The sequence below is a fragment of the Chanos chanos genome, chromosome 7 (genome assembly GCF_902362185.1).
Source record: "Chanos chanos chromosome 7, fChaCha1.1, whole genome shotgun sequence".
In the NCBI taxonomy this organism is placed as follows: domain Eukaryota; kingdom Metazoa; phylum Chordata; class Actinopteri; order Gonorynchiformes; family Chanidae; genus Chanos; species Chanos chanos.
In genome coordinates, this window is record NC_044501.1 from 29823249 (window position 1) to 29846035 (window position 22787).

The 22787-nt window shown below is 41.2% G+C and overlaps 5 non-coding genes across 5 annotated transcripts; all 5 read right to left on the bottom strand.

Annotated features, from left to right (window-relative positions):
* Positions 1–8634: 8634 nt before the first annotated feature.
* On the bottom strand, positions 8635–8716 carry trnal-uag (transfer RNA leucine (anticodon UAG)). The gene has a single exon. It is a non-coding gene; the product is annotated as a tRNA-Leu (tRNA).
* A 522-nt stretch (positions 8717–9238) lies between these two features.
* On the bottom strand, positions 9239–9320 carry trnal-aag (transfer RNA leucine (anticodon AAG)). Its single transcript has one exon. It is a non-coding gene; the product is annotated as a tRNA-Leu (tRNA).
* Positions 9321–18586: 9266 nt separating this feature from the next.
* Positions 18587–18668, bottom strand: trnal-uag (transfer RNA leucine (anticodon UAG)). The gene has a single exon. It is a non-coding gene; the product is annotated as a tRNA-Leu (tRNA).
* A 1028-nt stretch (positions 18669–19696) lies between these two features.
* On the bottom strand, positions 19697–19778 carry trnal-aag (transfer RNA leucine (anticodon AAG)). The gene has a single exon. It is a non-coding gene; the product is annotated as a tRNA-Leu (tRNA).
* A 1636-nt stretch (positions 19779–21414) lies between these two features.
* On the bottom strand, positions 21415–21496 carry trnal-aag (transfer RNA leucine (anticodon AAG)). The gene has a single exon. It is a non-coding gene; the product is annotated as a tRNA-Leu (tRNA).
* Positions 21497–22787: the final 1291 nt, after the last annotated feature.

The following is a 22787-nucleotide window of genomic DNA, read 5'->3' on the forward strand; positions in this document are numbered from 1 at the left end:
TAAATAGCAGCCATGTAAGGGTTAAACTGACATCAAGATTGTATCTTTAAGCATAAAACAAACTGAGGCATCCTCAGTTGGGATCTCAAGTGGTGATCTGGTGGTGCTCTGGATCCTCTCTCAGTGGCAGTTCATCATTGAAGGGTTCTCCTGATGACTCACACAAGTTGTGGAGCACACAGTAGGCGATGACAATGTTCTCAAGCTTCTCCAAGCTGGTGTCATTTCTCTTCATTAGTATCCTCCACCTCCCCTTTAGTCTCCTGAAGGCGTTCTCCACCACCATCCATGCCCAGCTGAGATGATAATTGTAAATTCGCTTCTCTCAGGCTTCTATGTCATTCCAGTCAGGTGTCGCACTCAGATCCAGCCACATGAAAGGAAAGAACTCCTCCATGGTTGCCATCCATTTCTCCAGGTACTCCAGGCATGAACTGTACAGACCCTGTCCTTGAGCACTGAAATGGTCACACCTCTTACCAAATCCATCCTTGTGACTTTTGTGCCAATAATCCCTTGACTTTAAGGGACATGAAGTTGTTGGTCTTGCATTCAAGAAGCATGGTGTGAACTTTGTTCAAAATGTTCTTCATTTCCACAACTGAATTGTTCTCCCTTTCGATCTCCTGAAGGTGTGATTGAACACACACACAAGTGGGTGCATGTGCCAGAGGTAAATCTCACTGAACTCATCTTCAAAAAACTTTTTGATCAAGGAGGGTGTAGGGAGTTTGGACAAGCAACTCGGGAGTCTGGACTCCCGTTGACACGGGAGGATGCAGTATGCTCAAACTGCATTTGAAACAGCAGCATTCTCGCCGGCAAGCTCAGTCTACTAGTAGATGTCACATCTCCGAACATTCAGGACTTTCAAGGAGACGCTACCAACCAATATTCGAATTCTAAAATATTAATTTCTTGCCTGAAAAATCTTTAAAACTACATTTGGTGACAGAACAACAGTCATAATACAAGACTTATAGTTATGTGGTAGCTCGTCTGCCGCCATTGCGGCCACTTTTGTGAAATTTGGGTGAAATGCATTCTGGGAAACTTGACTCCCCAAGTCCACACAAGTCACCTCCTGATGCAACCTTGATTAAACCCACGAATCAAGAACACATCCAGGTATTCGATCTGTTCTTGGCTAGATGTGAACTTCAAATTGGGACAGTACTTCGGCCGTGACTGATGACGTTTCACAAGTCCACGAGAATGCAAGTACAGAGAAGAACGCATATTGAGAAATGGCTGCTGTCTTTTATTCACTCAAATAAAGATGATGTCAGTCAGACTAAAGCAAACAAAATTCACGTTTGGGAAGGTAACAGAGGTGGAGCTACAGGGAAAGAGAAAGAGGGAAGGTGGGAAAGTAAAATGGGTCAGCAGGCTACAGACTAGTACAGATAAAGTAGGGCTGCTACTGCTAATAATGAGATGCTAACTTTCACTGACAATTTTATGCTGAAATTCAATGGAGATGCAGCTAACCTGACTATTCTACTGATGTTATGTTGGATGTGTTGGAGAAATATTACTCTCATTTAAGATAACCATTGTAGCAACCATGATAAACAATGTAAACAATAATGTATTCATTATTATAGGGGTAAATCAATGTAATCGTTTATATTAACAGTTATAACTATACAATCCTTTGTATTGTAAGAAACGACAGATGGATAATTAATCTCATGATGCATTTATTATTTTTTTCATAAGCTTGACCCTAACATAACCTTTTGTCAAATAATATCAATTATGGATCAGTTATTCAGACTTGTCATTTTTTTTTAGACTTTTCGGAGACAGGAGAGCAGTCATTTGAAGAGAGAGAGTCAGGAGGAGAGGAGAGGGAGATAACAGGGGAAGGGCCTTCCCAAGTGAGAGACAGACAAGTGCCCCGGTCAGACGGTCCTGTATGCTCTGCAGCCTCTGACCCTGCAAATTATAAATGCAGGAATCACCACTCCAATGAAGAAAAGCAGAGCATACTTAATAATAGATGGACCAGGGAGCAATATAAATATCCACAAAGCCAGTTTGAAAAAAGGCTTCTTAGATGTAATGAGGAGTGGGTATCCCTGAGGATGCAGCATACTGTCGTGTATGTATATTTTTCAAAAAACAGAAAGGGTCAAACACCACGTTCCAGAGGGAAGGATTTAGGGACTGGAAGAATGCTGTCGGGGACCAAATAATCTCAAATCATGGAAACACTCCAGGACACTCCATGGCAGCTTTGGAGCTTGCAGAATATTTCTTAAGTGTAGCAAAAGGACAAAGGACGTATGGTCACTCTACTATAGGGGTGAACCCGAATAGTCAACTATTCGACAATTCAATCTAAGGAGTCTGATTCGACTGCCAATCTCACAGTCAAATCGTCGCAAAATGTGGTTATGAAACAAGGATCATTCCATTCCATCTATATGGCAGCCATGTTGGGAAGGTTGAAGGGGAAATAGCAGTTGTAGTAGAGCCGCAACTGAAAAAGTGGCATGTTTTCAGTGTTCCTGTTGGGAAAGAAAATAAAGGCAATAGAAGCTGCCATACCGCACTCCTGTTCCCTCAGTCTCGTCACCTACAGTGGGAAACAAAGAAACAAACCAAAAAAATGTGACTATTAGTTGACGATAGGCAAGACTTGTTGAATCAGAGACAACTATATAAATTCTTAGTTGGGGACACCCCTACCCTACTACTGAATGAGTTCGTCCCGTTAACACCACAGGTTAGCTGTTCACATTAGCACATGATTCACATGATTTTTTACCCGTTGGCAGTACCTGGTAAGCATAATACTCCTTAGACATCTCGCCTGTGCAGTGACTTGTCTCCTCCTCTGCCTCAGCAGCAGGATTTCAGCTATTATCATTGAAACAACAACTAGAACCACATTTGAGAAACATTAGTTGTTGTTATTGTTTAGTTGTTTTAGTTGCTCAGTCTAAACTGTAGTACGTTAAGTACGTTAAAATATACAACGTTAAATAGCTTGCTTATGAAATACTTGCATGTGAGCTACACAACATTGGCAGGGGTACCGTTAATGTATTTGATTGCTTTGCATGGGCAACATTAATTCACAATTCATATACTGAAATTTGGTGTACAATAACATAGTTACAGCTGCAGTCCCCATCATGCTTGCGTAGCTGGATGTAGTACCGCCAATGTTGTAAATTAAGTTACGTGTACTGTGCACAGATTTGTTATCTAAAGTTTTATTTCAACGTTGCGAAGAGATTTGTCAATTACAACATGTACTTTCCCCAAAAAATAGCAATGTTGGTGTCCATGGCCTCACACATGTGGTGCAGATATTCTGGCGTTTGTTTATTCAACAGAGATAATAATTATGAATATCCAGCGCATAATTATGTAGCAGTGTAACATCCAAATGGTGTCCGAAATGTATCAACAGCTGTATGCCCTTATCCCCCTAGTGAGTGTTCTATGTAGCAAACACTGTATAGTGAGTGAGTGGACAAGTGGACTTTTCGAACACAGCCTCACTTAACACAGTGAAACGGGTCCGTCAATGTTAATGTCACATTTGTAATGATCTGTAACACATAGAGATGTTGGTTCGTGTTGCAAAAAAGTGTTTTTGGCAAGGATTTGATAAATGTTGCTTCATTTTTCACATTTTCTGTTGAGTTGCCTGCCAGTGTACGGATGTTGTTAGCGTGACATGTGAATGGGTGCACGCATGAGTGCGTGTTTGAGGGCATGCTTGTTGTTGTGTATGTGCCTTACAGTATGCAGGAGGAAGATGTATAACTGAGCAGTTAGCATTTGTATTTAAATATCTGGTCCATTGTTGAAGATTATTGGTGCGTTCAGTTTGCCTTGGAAGTCAGAACTCGGAGCTGGGAATGACGTCACGCCCGAGTTGCCCGCATTCCCAAACAACAAGTCGGAAAACTGTTTTAGCTAGGTTAGCTGTTGTTAGCCATTGTTAGCAATCCCAGCTGATAACAACACATTAAGCGGTATTTTACGAATACAAACGCCATTGCAACATGTCCACGGTTGTACTGTGTGTCTGACTGATTTAATGAGACACAACTAAGACAGAACTGCCAATAAACAGTAAACTACTACAGCTTTCACTACTTCAATACTGGGGGCAGCCATCTTGGATTTTGAAGTTGGGGTTGGTGAGGTTCCTCCGACTTTCCAAGTTGGAAATCTGACTTCAGAAGGTGTTCCCGCTGACATTTCCGAGTGGGAACTTGGAAATTCTAACTTCCGAGTTCAAATGGAACGCACCATATCACCCATTCTCCTTTTTGGATGTTTCATTCTATTGCTGTTATATTTATTTCATAAAGATTTATGTGATTTACTTTCTCTTATTCCTGTTACTGACAAATTGATGTGATGTAAATATTCTGCAGTTCTGAGTGACACTAATACTTTTTGTGTTTCTTCACTGATCCACGCAGGGACGGTTTGTTCCTTGCGGCGATCGGGTGACGCACCACCAAAGGGGGAAAGGGAGGGAATTTTTCTATAACATTCTACACAGTGTTACGCTAGCTGTGTGACTGTGCTAGACAGTTTGTCCTGCTGCTGAATATCATAGTCCAATCAGCGCCAAGTTGTGTTCCGTGGCGTACTACCCCTTTCGGGCGATTTCAGTCTGACTGAAAATCGCCCAGATTGCTCTGATAGACTCATGTTAAGGCAATTTTTTTCAAAATGCATGCACTGTAATGCAAAATGTATGGGTTCCGGGGGGCTTGCACTAACGTGCTTTTGTCATACATAACATGGTGTAAGGGTCGCCAGGGCAGCCAGCGACATTTTCAAGGTCAACATGGCTAATGTTAGCTCAGTTAAGAGAAACTTGATTCTTTCTTTAAGAGAAATACCATTCAGTCATCGTAGCAATCAGGATAACTTGGCAACTAAAGAATTAGGACCACTCAGACCAACTTCAAACATCAAGCAAGTATCTACAAAGGGGGGGAAGTCATGTAACCGGGGATTTTCGTGGAGCTGGTATGAGCGGAAAACGTGGCTAGCAGGCTGTGAAGCAGCTAACACTTTGTTCTGCTACCCCTGCATTCTGTTCCATCCTGATGGCGGCACGGACACAGCATGGACAACTACAAGTGTCACCAACATGCATCGTCTCTCGGAGAAAGTGAAAAAGCATGAAACATCGAGGCTGGATATGGGCAGTTGCCTGAAACTTTCCACTTTTGGGAGGGTCAGCATTGCCACGCAATTGGACGAGAGCTACAAGATAGCTGTACATCGTCGCAGCGATGAGGTGAGCAGGAACCACTACATTCTTGCACAACTTATCGACTGTATGAAGTATTGTGGAGTGTTCGAGTTAGCCTTGCAAGGCAAAGATGAAAGTGAGGGCTCCAGCAACCCTCGGATTTTTCATGGACTGGTCGATTTAGTGGTGTCGCTAGATGAGGTGTTTGAGGAGCACTTGAAAACTGCCACAGTCTTCAAGGGCACGTCAAAGACTGTGCAAAATTAGCTATTGGATTGCATGCTATCAGTCACCAGGGAACATATCATGGAGGAGGTGAAGTCAGCTAGATTCACAGCAATCCAAGCAGATGAGACTACGGACGTTTCTACACAGACTCAGTTGGTGCTTGTGTTGAGATACATCGATGGGAACCATGCTGCACAAGAGTGTTTCTTTGAATTCGTCTCTATCATGGATGCAACGGCTGATTCGACTGCCAGGGCGATTTTGGAGAGACTGAACAGTGTTTTTACCGATAATGACAAAGGTAATCTCATCACGCAAGCATAAGACGGGGCCAGTGTGATGAGGCTGAGAGCAGTCTGGTGTGCAGCAAAAGGTGCGTGAACATTACAAAAATGCCCATTATGTGCATTGCTACACACACCAGCTGAATTTAATTATGCAGCAAGCCACTTCTCACATCCCAGCAGTGACAGTTTTCTTTTCCAATTTGAGTGGCATTACCTGAGGATGCTGCAACTTCCAGTTTTTCCTGCAGCTATTTCATCAAATCATGCCTCACGCTGACTTGAGGCGCTTTCGCACCGGAGGAACTTTTCCATAGTTCTTAGAACTGTTGGAGAAAGTACCCCCTTTTTCGCGTGTTCGCAGGAACTTAGAACGATCATAGTTCTTGGAACGCTGTTTTGAGGGGCTTTTTTAGCTCCTACTTCAGGGTAGATACTTTCGCAGCGCAATAGGAACCTTGTGACGTAGGTGTACAGCCATTGGTCCGGACGCAGGTATACGACGATTGCAACCACCATTTTTAAAGATCAGTGCAAAATATAAAGTCTTAGAACGTATTTCATTTAGCTTTTGATATTCATGTCTCAAAATGTCTGGAATTGTAGGAGGGGGCACATAGTTTTTATGTTTTATTTTACCGGTATTTTATATCCCCCAACAATGACCATTTTGCAACGTCCAGTGTATATTTGTACATTGAAGAGGTAGCGTACCCTCTGCTTCGGTAGGTGCTTGTGTGTCCGCTTGTGTGGCTGTGATCCGCATTTTAACGTAAAATAAGAATGTGTTTATCCAGCTTACGATTTTAGGGCTGCGGCGGGGAAAAAGGAAAAAAAAAAAAACACGATGCCGCGAGCAAGGGTCAGGCACAAGCGCTATGCTAGCACCCGAAAAGTACTAGGCCTATCAAGTGCTTCACTGCTACTGCGGTGGTAAATGCATAAATGCATTGGGAAATTATTTTTTCCATTGGACTGGGTCTTTCGCCATACAGTTTTATTTTCGTTAATGAGAAGGCAGTTATCGGTTATCTAATGTGCAATCAATATTTTTGTCATTCAAATTCAATAAAACTCATTGTGTATACTGTAGTCTAGTTTGTCGATTTCTTTTGCCGCAGTAATGGTTCTTTTTTTCCTTTTGGAGGTATTTAAAAGGTCTTAAAAGTCATTAAATTTATACTTCAAAATGTGCAGCTATCCTGGTTAGTCGTAAACAACAGCTCTTAGCTGCTATACCGTCGGCCGGCTTACGTCATTTCAGCGTTCCTACTGGCGGTGCGAAAGCAAACAGAAAAAAGGCCCTAGAACGGATGTAGTTCTAGGGGAAGCTCCACAGGGGGTAATTCCTATCGAATTAGACCCTAGAACTGTTCGGTGCGAAAGCGCCTATGATGTACCAGCAGCTGCAGAAGAAGGACATTGAAACAGTCTTCATCAAACGTGCCCTCCAGAGCTTCACAAGCAGTGTGCAGGCCATAAGGTAAGATCAAATAATATTGTTCATACCTTCTCAATATAGAACCTTGTCATAACCAAATGTATGCATGATGTAAGCTTATATGGTAACAAGATTTAGACACTCAGATGTAGGGAACTAATTAAGTCATCAGCATCTTTGGAAACTGTAGTCACCCTATGTGTAACAAAGTTAAGCCCAGCCAGCAATTTTGATATCTTCCCAGCCATTCCCAGAAAGTATTTCTAAAACAGACGATTTGTATTACCTCTGGTTTTCTAAGACAGGACTTGTAGATATTTTCAATGACATACTGTCTCGTTCATATACTAACAAACACTGTTGGTCTGTCTGCCTTCAGGGACCAAAGCTCACCTCAAGAGCAGCAGCAAGTAGCAACAGGAACCATGAGATCAATGAGGGCCTTGGGAGAGGAAGAGAAGCAGAGGCTGTCCAAAGAGGTACAGGCATTTATTACTGACCATTTAAATGGGCCTACTCAAGTGTTGGAACCCAGTGTTGGAAAATCACCCACTCTGTTTTTAGAGTTACATTCAGGAATGGATGGTAGCAGTCTTTTACTCATCGTATTGTATTTCCAAAGTGTGAGATATTTGTTTACTTGAGTATTTCCACATCTTTCAGCTTTTTGCTTTAATACCTCTGTATATCCAAGGGAAATTTGGTAGTTTTCCACTACATCTGTCTGGACCCATCATACTCTCAAGGATGCAATAAAGCATAATTAAATCACAAGCTTTGGGACTTTGAGAAAACTTTTACTTAAGGGACTTAGTACATAATGGTCACATTCATGTTAATTGCATGCCAACACCAGTAGAATTGTTTACAGTTGTTTCCACAGTCATGCCTGAGATGTCACTAACAAATATATATATTATTTTTCATTAATGCTAAAGTATTTGCCTTCACTAATTTGCGCAATGCAATGTGACAATGTCTAGTTAGCTAACTGTTAATTTACTCATTGAACAGGTCACCTTAGCCATCATCGCAACAACTGCCCCCCGGTAATACTAACAATGGACTAAACGAGGAAGCAGGATCCTCTTTGGTAACGCACACCTTCAAACAGATGGGTGGACTTCAGGGGCCTGTACTACGAAGCGAGGTAACTGGCTCATCCAGGTAACTTCTGGTTAACTCAGACTAAGTAGAAAACCTCCTAATAGAAGAGTCCTATGGCTTTGTTTTGGTAGGAGAATAAAGCCATAGGTTTACTCTTCTATTAGGAGGTATATTACTTACTCTGAGTTAACTTAAACAGGAGTTACCTCGATACGCCAGTTACTTCACTTCATAGTACAGCCCTCAGGTCTGACAGGACATCTTAAGGAGCCTTTTGTTCCAACTTCAGAAACCATAATTTTGGAGATGTCAGAGAAATAGAATAATGTATTTGGCAGTGGTGGGATTTGAACCCACGCCCCCGAAGAGACTGGAGCCTAAATCCAGCGCCTTAGACCACTCGGCCACACTACCTCTCTTTTAGCTGTTAAGGACAATGTCTCAGCAAACGTCAAAGATTTTTCGCATTCTCGAGGTCGTCCAGACACAGCTTGGAGACTTTCTGCTCATTGTTTTGATGAGTGGTGTTACTTCTTACCTAGTGTGTCAAAACAAAGACATTCAGTGTGAAAAACGTGTGATGAGCACTACAAACTGAAAGCCACAGGTGAATGGAAATACCCGTAATTTTCTTCATTGTCATTATTAGAGTTTTCTGCTTTATCAGCAAAGTAGCACCTCTGTTGTCAGGGGTGTCATGTAGTGTAGTCCAGCCTCCTTGAGTTTCATGTATGTAATCTTGTAACTCTAAGATAGCTTGGCAGGTTAAAAACACAACTACACAAATTTCCTAAGAGAGGGAAATATGCAACTACCTGTGAACACACACCTTCAGCTAGATGGGTAACCCTTTTTGGACATCACAGACAGCTGTCATTGTCATAACACTTGGGAGACTTCTGTGACAAAGTGTGAGGAAGAATTAGGATAACAAATTGGCAGCGGTGGGATTCGAACCCACGCCACCGAAGAGACTGGAGCCTTAATCCAGCGCCTTAGACCGCTCGGCCACGCTACCCTGAAAGTGTATCGTAAGGGCACGGTTTCATATACTGTCAAAGATTTTGGTGGCAGCAATGGTTGGGATATTAGTTTAATTTAGATAGCTTTGTGCAGTTTCGGGAGTAACAAGTAGATGGCACTATAGTTATATGTACCGGTATCACTCTATCGTAGCTCAGATAGCTGGATATATTCAGGAGCAGCACTAGTAGTACTGTAGTAATGAACTGCCAAGTAACGTTGGACTCTTTTTCATAAAAGCAATGAGCATTTTTGTTCCAACTGCACCCATGTCAGGTACAGTTGAAACACCCATCCGTAATGCTGTAAAGCTGCAAAGCTGCCTAACCAATTCATTGCAAGTGTAAAATGTAAAAAATGACCTACAAAATATTTAATGTCAGTTCATCATTTTATTTTTTTGAGCAACAGTTAAAAATAGTGAATTTGTAAAACATTGAACAGCAATTGCAAACAGCAATAATAACACAGAAGGTGGCACAACTACATATGTAATACAAACAATAACAGTAGCCTAATAAAAACCAAACAAATAACGTCATTCAGTCACTTTCTCATTTAGTCACCTCAGTCACTCACAGTAGTGGCAAATGTAGTTGTGGCCTCAATCCATGCATTCTACATGCAACCACATGCCACAGATGGAGTAAGAAATCCATTGCTCCCCTGGCCGGGACCTTGAATACCATTCGTCACAGACAAGACACTGAGTGTCCTCTGTACTTTTCTGTTTTTGCCTTTTTCCTCCCCTCTTTTGTTCAGGTAAGATTTTCCGTTTCAACTTTAAGGAACGCTTTTTTTCCCCCTCAAGGGCTTCCTTTACAGGTGTTTCATGAGAATATCACTGACCCTTGTCCTCCGCCGTTGGCAACTGGCCCTCTGGGGACCAGCTTTGGGGTATGGCCTTAGGATTTCTGGTAAGAAATCTGGAACATACTCCTGCTGAACATCAATACACACACACACACACACACACAGGCATCAGTATTTCATCTTCAAAATTTGATGGGCATACACTACTAGAAGTGAAATGAATTAATTTCGCTTACTTCAGTGGTGACTTTCTTCCTCTTGAAGAACAAGAGCTAAAGTGAGGTTTACTTCCTCATGACCCTCTGAATTAATGGGCATTTTTGGCACAGGAAGAGCCAGGGATGGGACATATAGAGCAGAGGTGGTTGGCCCGGGGGCGATGCAGAAGTGGATGGCCTGGGGGGAAATGGAGATGAGGCAGTGGATGGGTCAGGAGGAGATGCGGCAGGAGGGGGTTTGTTGTTCACCGAAGCTGGGAGAAAGCTGTCTTCACTGAGGACTTCTCCATTACATGGCCAGATTCCAGTGCAGCGAAATCCGTGCTTTACGTTCTGAGGGGATGCTGCCAGCAGCAAGATGTTGTTCGCTGTCTCTGGCAGGTCATAGATGGTGACTGTAGTTCCTGGGTGCTGCCGGTGCCACTTGTCCATCTCATTGTTCAGGTGACTTTTCAGAGGTCCGTAAACGGTTTTATCCAGTGGTTGCAGATGGTGTGTGCAGTGTGGTGGAAATGACAAGAGAACCACCCCTTTTTCCTGACGGATATCAACTGCCTCAACTGGAACATGGGCAGGGGTGGACAGCAGCGACGTACATTTACTTCAGTACTGTACTTAAGTATATTTTTCGATATCTGTACTTTACTTGAGTATCACTTTTTTTGGAAACTTATCACTTTTACTCCACTACATTTGAAAGACAAATACTGTACTTTGGACTCCATTACATTTCTATGAAGGTTGTCGTTACTCGTTACTTGGAGGCATCACTTTGAAGTCAGCGGACAAATTTTCTTTTCTAAAATGCGATAGGCCATATTGTGTTCGCCACAGGGAAAAACCAATCACAGTAAATTATTCCTACGCTGTCAGTCAAATTCAGTGCGTGCTGCATTTTTTGAACAGTTGAACTTGGCAGTTGTAATGATGAGTACTACTACAGAAGATAAAGATGAAAATAAAAATACAGGTTCCTCCCCAGAGCATCCATGGCCATATGTGGAGTCCATGTTTGAGATTTCTGAAATGAGGAAGGATTCGTATCGTTTTAAATGTTTGCTCTGTTTGCTGCACATCAATGCCTTCAAAAATTCGCCGTCCAATCTGAGAAAAAGCATGTCGAGGTATGTAAACATTTGTTTAAATCCAGTAAACATTTTAAACAAAGTTGTCTCTGCTTGTTGTGGTTGCAGATTTTATGCTTTGGTTGGTCAAATGACTTTTTAATGAATTTTTATGGATTTGCCCGCCAAGTCGTGTTATTGATCAATAACACGACTTGGCGGGCAAATCCATAAAAATTGGACCGATGTTATGTCTCAACCGGTCTTCAAGCTAACTTGCTCCCGTAAGTGTTCACATGCTAGTTTTTTTTTGTAGGTGGCTGTGATGTAGTGCTCACTGCTCATTTATACAATCATATTCGCTGTGATGCGACTTGAAAATTGCGAGTAATATGTTTGTGAACGTGTGACGAATATGGTGACAGAGTCAGACCCCAAGTGCTGCTAACACAGCACGTGAACGGGTAACCGGGTCCTGTGTGAATCCACTGCTGACACATACTAATAGTTAGCTAGCGAAAATGCTGAGTTAATGTTGCTGTCCTTTCAGAAATATATGTTTTAATTTTGTCAAATAAACACAGTACTATTAGTAACGTCACGCAAGGGCAGTGGATGCATGTAGGACGCAGCCCTAGTTTAAAAAAAAAAAAAAAAAGGTTAGGGGGAGGGGGTAAGTGAGGGTCATCCAACTGTTTCACATTTCAGCTAGCCTACAACATGAAGTGTTTATCCTTTTATCACCAATCTGAGTTAACCTACAGACTATTTAACTGAAGTAATACAGTTAAATATAACTGTCTTTTATAGAGGAAGCATGGATGTCACCTGAAGAAATATAGTGAACTGACTACAACTGCCTGCAAGAGAAAAGCTGAGGCTGGGACATCTTCCTCAAATATCAAACAGATGAGGCTTGAAGAAACAAAGCAAGTCTCTCAGAAGAGTGTTGACAATGCAGTACTCAGCTTTATAGTTCAGAGTCTCCAGCTCTTCTCTCTTGTTGGACAGCCGTCATTCCAAAGCCTTATCCAAGATCTACAGCCAAACTGCAGTGTCCTATCTCGAACCACTGCGCCGCACAAGATTAATAAAGCCACGGCAGTGATGAAGGAGCAAATGAAAGAAGCAATGAGGAAGACTGCATACATTGCCACAACAACTGATTGCTGGTGTAACGGATCTCTTCTCCTCCAAGAAATGGAAGCGAACACGAGACTGGTTCAATCTGTATTTAATTCTGGAAGGCAATTAACAGAAAATTTTAATTTCTTCAAAAAGACAATGGTGTGTGACTACCGCAGACTCGCAGCAAGAGGAATTCTTCTACTGGGGCGTTTTCCCACACACACATACCGAACGACAACGACAATCATACACTCCACTCAATCCACAACTTCAATGCCAGAATACAGAAGAAACATTTTTTTTTTTTATAAAACACAGAAACACTCTTATTACCAGCCTATACTAGCTTGATACATTCGTTAGCATGTTACAAAAATGTAAAGAAACTATATACATGAAACGTACCTGGAAGGCAATTAACAGAAAATTTTAATTTCTTCAAAAAGACAATGGCGTGTGACTACCGCAGACCTTGAGTAGACAAAAGGGGGAGAGAACATAAAACACATGCACTATAAGACAAAATCAATCACTCATTATACTAGCAAAGCGAACGGTCGGAACAAAAATTTGGCGCCAGTTAACTACACACTAAATTGTAAAATGAAAAACGCCCATGAACTTGTAACTATCTAACAAAACATTACTTTTATCTTCAATATATTTGCTAGTATAACCAATGGTCAAAGTGCAGTGAAGTTTTTAGATTATAACATATTATTTCTCAAATTCTTATTAAAAATGAAATGAGGAGAAATGCATTAACGTACCCGCAGCAAGAGGAATTCTTCTACTGGGGTACGGCAACTCGGAGGGACCAAAATTAAACAATCTGCGGCAAATCACACACCACTAGGGGGCTCTTAAACACCATTTCTTTATGCTTAACTCTATGAAATTTATATAGCAAAATGATAATAAATATTTACTTCATTTTCTAACTCCGTTACACTGGACTGCAAGGAGAAGGAGTTTTATTGGAGGTACAGCACATTGGCTGGATCCCAGCAGTTTTAAGAGGCATTTTGTTGGTCTTGCGTGCAGGCAGTTGAAGGGCACTCATACATTCGATGCCTTGGCATGTGCGATGAATAACATGCACTCAGAGTATGAAATCCGTGAGAAAATAGTCAGAACCACAACTGATAATGGCTTAAACTTCATGAAAGCATTTTGTGTGTTTGAAGAAGATGAAAACAACAATGTTACTGCTGAAGAGGTAACCGAGGAAGAAGAAAAGCAAAATGATGGGCCTGATAATGAGGAGATGGAAGCGGAGTTCATCAGTGTTGAAGACATTATGGCTGAAGATGATGGCCTTCAGTACCAACTGCCGAAGCATCATCGGTGTGCTTGCCATTTGCTAAGTTTGGTTTCTACAGAGGATGCCAGTAATGCAAATAGGACACAGGCCTACAAGAAGTTGTCGAGGTCAGCCATCTCGAAGTCTCAGACTCTCTGGAATAAGACTGCAAGGTCCACTACTGCTGCAGAGGTGGTTGAAGAGCACTGCAAACTTCAGCTGGTACAGCTTAATGCAACAAGATGGAACTCCTTTTATTTGGCTGTGGAGCGCCTCGTGAGAGTACTCAAAGACCAAGGAGAGGGGGCTGTTAGAGCTGTCTGTGCTGCACTCAGTGTTCCCATGTAAGTAGTGAATGTCTGAATGGGTGTGTGTTCTCTTTCTGATTCATTACCTACAGTACTAATACTTACAGTTCCTCTACGCTGAACCTGTAGAAAGGTTTCCAACGAATCATAGTACTTACCTTTTTGAAGTCCTGTGACTGAAAAAAGTTGTAATGGTTAGATTTATTACACTAATCACTTACCCTGCTAGCTCTAGTTCTGAACCTTTGTGCATGATTTGTCCAAAGGACAAGGAATAATCACATAACATCCTGTATAATCTGAAATAACCGGTCTGTTAGATTAAATATGCCTGAATGGTGGTTCTATATGGAAGAATTGGAAAAAATGTTTTGTTTTCTTTTGTGTGTGTTAGGTACAGTCCAGCTGACATTGCCTTTTTGGGTGAATATACCACCACAATGAGTTCAGTTGCTAAGGTGAAAAACATACTACTGGGAGAATCTAACATTCAGATGGGATGGCTGCTCCCTACAATCACCACCCTGATCGCCAAGCTTGGGAAAACAAAGAGTGTCACTGCGATTCTGCAAGCCACTAGTTGATGTCCTGCAAGATGGTTTGAAGAAACGGTTTGGGGAAATGATGTCTGACCCAGAGCTGGTTGCTGCAGCCATTCTTAATCCAAAGTTCAAAACATCCTGGACCAGAGATAAAGACGTCCTCAAACTAGGTAAGAAAAAAAAACGTAATGTTCTATGGTCGGTTCTCATTTCTGCTTTTTTAAATACTGAACTTGTATACTTGTTTACTGACTTGCTTAATCATGATGATCATGACAACGATGATGAAAAAGATAATAATTAAAAAACTGTCATTGTTTCTGATTTAGGCCTTAGTTACATTAAGGACCCTCTTCCTGACCATGATGGGGCTCTGCTGCAGCCTGCTGACAACTGGGGGTGTTAAATAAAAAAAATGAAAACAAAAATGGCTGTACTTTTGTCGATTCAACTGTGTTTCTATAGGCTTTGTAGCATATTGCACAAGCTTTTTATCCTACAGGTTCTACAAACAAGTCAGTGCGTTCAGTAGGTTGTTTCAGAGTCATTAGGTTGTGTAAATGCATTGTGGCAACAATACAACAATGTGCTGACATTAAAAAGAAAATGTACTTTTGAATACTTAAGTATTTTTAAAGGCAAGTGCTCCAGTACTTTAACTCAAGTAAAAATTCGGCTGAACAACTTTCACTTACTAGTGGAGTAATATTTGACCAGGAGCAGTGGTGGAATGTACTTCGTTACTGTACTTAAGCACATTTTTCATGTATCTGTACTTTACTTAAGTAGATTTAGTTGTGGGTACTTTTGACTTTTACTCCACTACATTTTACAGCAAGTATCTATACTTTCTAATCCACTACATTTCTACAATGCGTTGCGTTACACGTTACAGTCACATTGCGTTTTTTTGTTTGTTTGTTAGTTTTAAAGTAATCAATGGCGAGAGGGGAATTGGTCTACTGAACCAATCAAAGCGGGCAGGTAATGTTAGACCCTCCTTCAACACGAGCGGGGCGCGCCCGCAGCAGCAGCATCAGCAGCACCACTAACCGGTGATAAAACACCCAAAATGGATTCGAGAGAGGCCAGCAAGGAGATTCGGCCATTAGACATGCGCCACCCATGGCCTTATTTAAGAGTTGTTTGAGATAACCGGTTCTAAAAATGATTCATGGAGATTCCGGTGCCATCTTGGTCTCCCTCGAAAACACGAGATACTAGCTTTCAAAAATTCGCCGTCAAGTTTGAAGAAACATATTGAGGTAAGTTAGGTTGCTTAACGCTACCTGACTTTTGCATGTTAAATTAATTTAGGTTAGTGAAGTGTTATGTAACCTCAGCTAGAGTCTTGTTCAAATGCACCATAGCAACAAGTAAACATGATTAAATAATTATAAACTAGCGTTAACTGGCAAGTACCACATGCATGTTGCTAACGCAATGTAGTCTTGGTCCTGGGTGTTTGCTTGGATGCTAGATCCCGGGAACAGCGGTGCTTATGTTGCTTGTGTGGCTAGGGGCTCTTTAGCCCTGTGCTCCTTCAGAGTTAAGGTTTAAAATTAGTTGGTATTATAGAATGACAGGATTAACATCGTAGTAATTACTTTAAAGATACCTTTGTCTTAATTACAATAAAATGGAATTTAAAAGTCAGACTGTCAACCCCACTTGGCATGCTTATATTGAGCCAAACCAAATTTCCATCTCCTGTAAGAACAGACGTCTCACAAAAGTATAAATTTTGTAATAGATAATATGTTGAAATCCTGTGTTAGGATCAGTGCCTATTCCTTTGTTAGGTGTGTTTAATGCCCCTTTTTTTCAGGCAGACAACTTTGACTTGAATGTGTTTACTGCAGTGTTTGGTTTATTTACAGTTAAATAAAAACTTTCAAAGGTATAATCAGTCCTCTCTTATTTTGCTTAATGGCATTTAACTCTGCAGGTCACCCCTGAAATTCTGATTCCAAGTGTGGAATGATTCTGATTCCTCTGTGAACTGTGTCACAGAGGGTAAACACAATAAAAACAATAACCTTTCAAATAATTGATAAGAGATTGTCTGCCAGTGTTATCAGTAGCATCATCTGCAGCATTGTTAATTAAAATGGCACAGCCTATACTATTGATGTTTTAAACAAAATATACATACAGTAGGCACACAATGATATTGTAGACCATTGCATTAGGGAATACATTCAGCAAATACTTTTACTTTTAATACTTTAAGTATATTTAAAAGCAGGTACTTACTTACTTTTACTCAAGTAAAAAGGTTAATGTGGTACTTTTACTTTTACTAGAGTACATTTTTGTCTGTTTATTTGTACTTTTACTTAAGTACAGTGTTTGAGTACTTCCTCCACCACTGACCAGGAGTATCTATACTTTGACTCAAATAATGGAGTTGTGTACTTTGTCCACCTCTGCACATGGGAGGAGTGGTTGTCTAGCATCCAACTTTCACTTGTCATGCCATTTTCTGTCCATTGAGAAGTAAATGTCAATTTATAATAACTAGCCAGTTCAAAGGCCAATTTGTAAACCTGAAACAATAAAGAAATAACTTAATAATGCAGTTGCACTAGTATAATTTAAGTTGTTTAATTTTATAATTTCATAATTAACTTCAATGAAATGGTTCATTTATTTACAGAACACAACATTTCTGTGTAACAAAAACACTTTTACGTGTCTTTGATGCTGGCTTATTTGACCATTAACATTGTGCTGTATCCTTGACTTTTCCTATTGGTGCTTCAACTTTTAGTCTTCATTGCATTCCTACCTCTTTTGGGGGGAGCCCAAAATATAAAGCTGCCTTTCTCATATGAGATTGCAGTTTGAGCTCCTCAATCTGAATCAATGTTGTATGAACTTATTGTCATACAATATCAAATGTTCAAGTGTAAGCCTAGTATTACATATTACTGGCACTACTATTAGCGTTAATTTCGTTGTCATGACATTCTATCTGGGTAGGTGGAGCACAAAGTCCCCGTGGCTAGGGAGCCCTCCTGTCTGTTAATAGCTTTAAGCTAACTATTACGTCTTTTTGGCTCCGGTTTGCGTTGTTGGAATCCTGCAAAAGCTTAAATCAGGGTTAGTTATCTTATTTGCTGTTCAACCCACTATGCAACAGCTTTGTAGCATGGTTGCGATTTTAGTTTTAAGACAATAAAGAGCTGTACAGTGCAAATCAATGGAAAATGCAGCATTGTTTTCACCCACGATGTGGGCATGGCCTAAATGTACGTTCACACTGAGAACGGCGAGTGCACTGTGGACATTCTGACGTTGATGAAATAGGCGGGTACAAGTTCGTTCCGAATGCTTGGTCTCGCAAACTTGTTAAAAGGGGCTGAAAGGCAAACAAGCGTGTCGACCGGCATCTTTGTGCCGAATGACCACATGGGTTCTTGTTCATGTTACCTGAGTGTAGATGGGTAGAGCGAAGCCAGAGTGGTCGAAAAAACTCTTTCAGTGGCTCTGGCTGGTTCAAATAGACCACTGTAGACCTTCATTTAAGCACTTATACTTTTGAGCTAGGTGACAGGCTTGCTGTTTTCGTGAATTTTGCCCCCAGAGTGAAATGTGGTGGGGTGAAATTTGCGAGGTGTTTCGCTGTGTGGAAGCCTAGCATAAAAGTAAATTTATAAAAATTGTGTTCTGTCTGCCATGATTTTTTCCCCACGGAAAGTACTCCAACTTTCGCTATTTAACGTTCGGATCCCAAACCCGTGCGAATGCAGGGCGGTTCTCATAAGACACCAAAGCAGAACTGGCGCCAAACCAGCGGAAAGGAGCTAGTAGGGAGCTTTTAGTTCTAACTGCAGAAACCATAATGTTTAGGAGATGACAGGAGAAATAGGATAATGCATTTGGCAGTGGTGGGATTCGAACCCACGCCCCCATAGAGACTGGAGCCTAAATCCAGCGCCTTAGACCACTCGGCCACACTACCTTTTCTTCTATTGGCTGTAAAGGACGATTTCTCAATGAAAGTCAAAGATTTTTAACACTCCCGAGGTCGTCCAGATGTTCTGCTCATTGTTTTGACAAGTGGCGTTAATTCTTACCAAGTTTGTCAAACAGATGAAAAACAGATGTGACGTACACTACAGACTGAACGCCAAAGGTGAGTTTTTTTGCTTTGTCAACAAAGTAGTGTCAGGTATTGTAGTCCAGCCTTCTTGCATTTTATGTATGTAAACTTGTAACTCTAAGATAGCTTGGTATGTGGCTAAATCAGAGACTTTAAGTTTGGCATTGAAATAAAAAACTCAGCATTGGTTAAGGAAAACTAAAGTAAAAATAGAGCATAGGCACTGAAAACAGCTCCGACTGTAATCGTCTACGTTTCGACTTCACCGAGTGTACTTCTGGGATAGACAACCTAAACCATAAGTATGTGTTTTTGGTTTTTGTTGTCCCCAAATAAACGGGGATGGCATAAAGCTAACTTTTTACTTTGTGCCATCTGGTAGATGCCCAGTTGGAGCAAGGCTAACGCCTACTGTAGCTAGTTCATGTTAGTTTAGCTGTGGTTAGATAGACACGCGCAGTAGTCTGTCCTACTAGGCTACATGACGCAGTGAATGCATGAACTCTCCAGGCGTGTTTTTGAAGAAACAAAAAAATGATTAGTCATTGAAAAGCACATCAGAATAAACGTCGAAAAAGCGTCAAAACATCTTTTTAGGGCCCAAAGTTAATTTCAACACAGGTGTTTCAATGCCAATGTTCTATTTTTCATTTTTCATGCCGATTTTGTTTCTTTCAATATCAAGCTTAAAGTCTCTGATTTAGCTCCAGGGCTTGGCAGGTTAAAAACACAGCAACATAAATTTCCTTAGAGAAGGAAACATGCAGCTGCTTATGAACACACACGTTCAGCTAGATGGGCAACCCTTTTTGGACATCACAGACAGCTTTCATTCTCATAACACTTGGGAGACTTCTGTGACAAAGTGTGAGGAAGAACAAACAAATTGGCAGCGGTGGGATTCGAACCCACGCCCCCGAAGAGACTGGAGCCTTAATCCAGCGCCTTAGACCGCTCGGCCACGCTACCCTGAAAATGTCTTTTAAGGGCAACGTCTGACAGGCTGTCAAAGATTTTGGTGGCAGCAATGGTTGGGATATTAGTTTAATTTAGATAGCTTTGTGCAGTTTCGGGAGTAACAAGTAGATGGCACTATAGTTATATGTACTGGTATCAATCTATCGTAGCTCAGATAGCTGGATATATTGAGGAGCAGCACTAGTAGTACCATAGTAATGAACTGCCAAGTAACGTTGGACTCTTTTGTGCCAACAAGAGACATTACAAATGTCTAATTCCACCACATGACCCCATGTATCACTTGGTTAACAACAGCAGGAAACAAGCATGCCAATGAAAGATAACGTATCATGAAAAACTGTTAAGGGTTTATTTCAAATGTTGAAGACGCTCTCCTTGGAGTGATCGCTTGAATTTGGATCATTTTTGTGATTATGAACTTAAGTCATATGGGATGCAATGTCGTTTGTGAAACAATTTAAATTATGCAATTGCCAGTTTCTTTTAAAATGCTGTCCTCAGATTTTTAGTGATCTTATTTTCTATCATTTATTTGAGAAATGTAACTTGGTCAGCTGTAATATGTACAGACATCCACCTGCCCTCTCCAGCCAGTGCAAGACTGATCCTCTAAGTATAAGTTTGACTCTCCAGCACTATTGACTCTAGTTAGTGGTGGTGTCCCTCCCAACACAACTATCAACGTTTTCTTTAATTGTGGAAGAGGTCAATTTCATGTCAAAGTCCGTCTCTACCGGGTTGCCTTTGAATATCATTAATGCCATGACTTCGCTCAAAAGATCTGATTTGTAGATTGTCAGCTCTTGAGATTTAACATCTAGATGGCACTGTAGTTTGACCTACCTGCGTCCTACCTATACTCCAATTCAGGGTGCAATTTAAAATGACATAAATGAATGTCGTAATGGTAGTGATAAGTGTAGTGATATTTTTCCCTGGTCAGTGGAGGCCCATAGTGTACCTCTTGAAATCAGCAGTGGTGTGTACAGAAGGGGCTCTTGTAAACCATTTTTCGTCACCAGCGTGGCATTTGCTTTAATTGTGAAGTAAATTACTTGTCAAAGTCTGTGTCTATCAGGTTGCATTTGTGTATCGGTGACAACACACCCTCGTCCTTAAGACAGTCAGTAAGAGGTCCTCGACATCTCAAATTCTGTTGACCAAATTAACACTGGTTTAAAGACACTTCCAAAATGCAGCTTACTGCCATCTCCACACACGCCCTTTGTTGGATGGGTAGGCTTCATATAGGCTGTGTATGTAATGCCATACTAGTGTACTGCATACTGGCCCAGTGTACACTGTGTACTGCACACTACTCCCCATCCTACTATACAGTATAGTACATGACTAGAACAAACATCTATCAAAAGTATCTCTGTAAGAAAACATATGAAGACTCATTACACTAAAATATGCAGAAATCAATGCGTTGCATCATCGGATGTAGTAGCCGACAAAGTTATTTTTCATGCGCTGCATGCTACTTTTACGTCAAGATCAGTATGAGACTAGTATGTAGTATGCCATTTGGGACACCGCCATAGTCTGTCAGGACATCTCGCGTAGCGTTCCATTTCAGGACCGTTGCCATTCAAGTACGAAAGAAATACCATAATGCCTCTGGCAGCGGTGGGATTCGAACCCACGCCCCCGAAGAGACTGGAGCCTTAATCCAGCGCCTTAGACCGCTCGGCCACACTACCTTAAAGCAATAAGGTCATGGATCGCTCAAAAAGATCCTGACATCTCAAACATCATACACACCAATGTTCAGAGATATTAGAGTCAAACTGAAGAGTAAGCAGGTGTGATGATCACAGGTGAGTGGAAATCTGTGCAACTTCACTCTCAGATATTGTTCCAGGATACTAGGGCAGGAACCTATGTTTCACAATCCATTTGTCCACTCCAGATGACATTACTATCCCCTGTCTGGATTCAACCACACACATGGATGATTGCTGTTAACATTCTCTGAGGAGCTGGAGATTGCAGTTTCTGACAGATGGTAGAGTTCCACTGCTTGGGCCTTGCTTTGCAGGAGAGGCATCCTGTAATGCTTTTGTTTGTGAGAGAAGAAAACAAAACACCATGTTTGTAGTGAATTACGTCTGTCACTCCTTCTGTCTGTGGAGCCCAGAACTAAAAATGTTAGGACCTAAGCAGGTTAGGGTTCCATCACAGGAGCCAAAAAGGTTGGAATCCTTGTTTCAGGGCACACAGAGATGTTGATTTAATAGTAGGCAACTGTTGGCTCGTAGGACTCTGCCTCTCGTCCGGTTGCTGTCTTTGTGTGAGGCACAAGTTACTCCAGAGTTAAGGTCACATCCAGTTCTGGTCTGTCCTATGCCCCTCCTCTTCCCTCCAGCATGACAGCCTTGAAACAGAACAACTGTATGCAATAAAGGTCAAAACAACACTTATATGTGAGTGTAGCAGATTGGAGATGAACAGTCTAATAGCTCTGAACTTATGTTGTTGGTGCATCTGTCTGTGGGGGGGGCGAGGGTTGGCTTGATTTAACACATGATCTGAGCACAATTTGAACTCCAGTCTGCTTGTTTACACGGTCATATAAAACAAATGGGCATAATTACATACTCATATTCCAGTGATCGAGTGAAGGAATATTGTCAATTATGAAGAATATTTCCTTCATTTATTAGCTCCACACAATCTGCTTCTCAGCCTTTTTCTGAGAGATTTAAGTTGATTTATTTTCCAACAGACAAAACAGGTGGCCAATTATACTTTATATTGATATTTTACTAATGACCTTGGTGAACGCCCAGAACAATAAGTATCTCCTCCCTCTCCCTCTCTGTTAAACACACACACACACACACACACACTTTTAAAGATTATTCATTGTTTGTCATTTTAATGCCCTTGTAATTAAGACATCTCCACAATATCTAGCTGTCACCTTATTAGTCATCAGTGAAGTAACGTAACCCTCTTATGTCACTTCAAACACACGCACACACGCACACG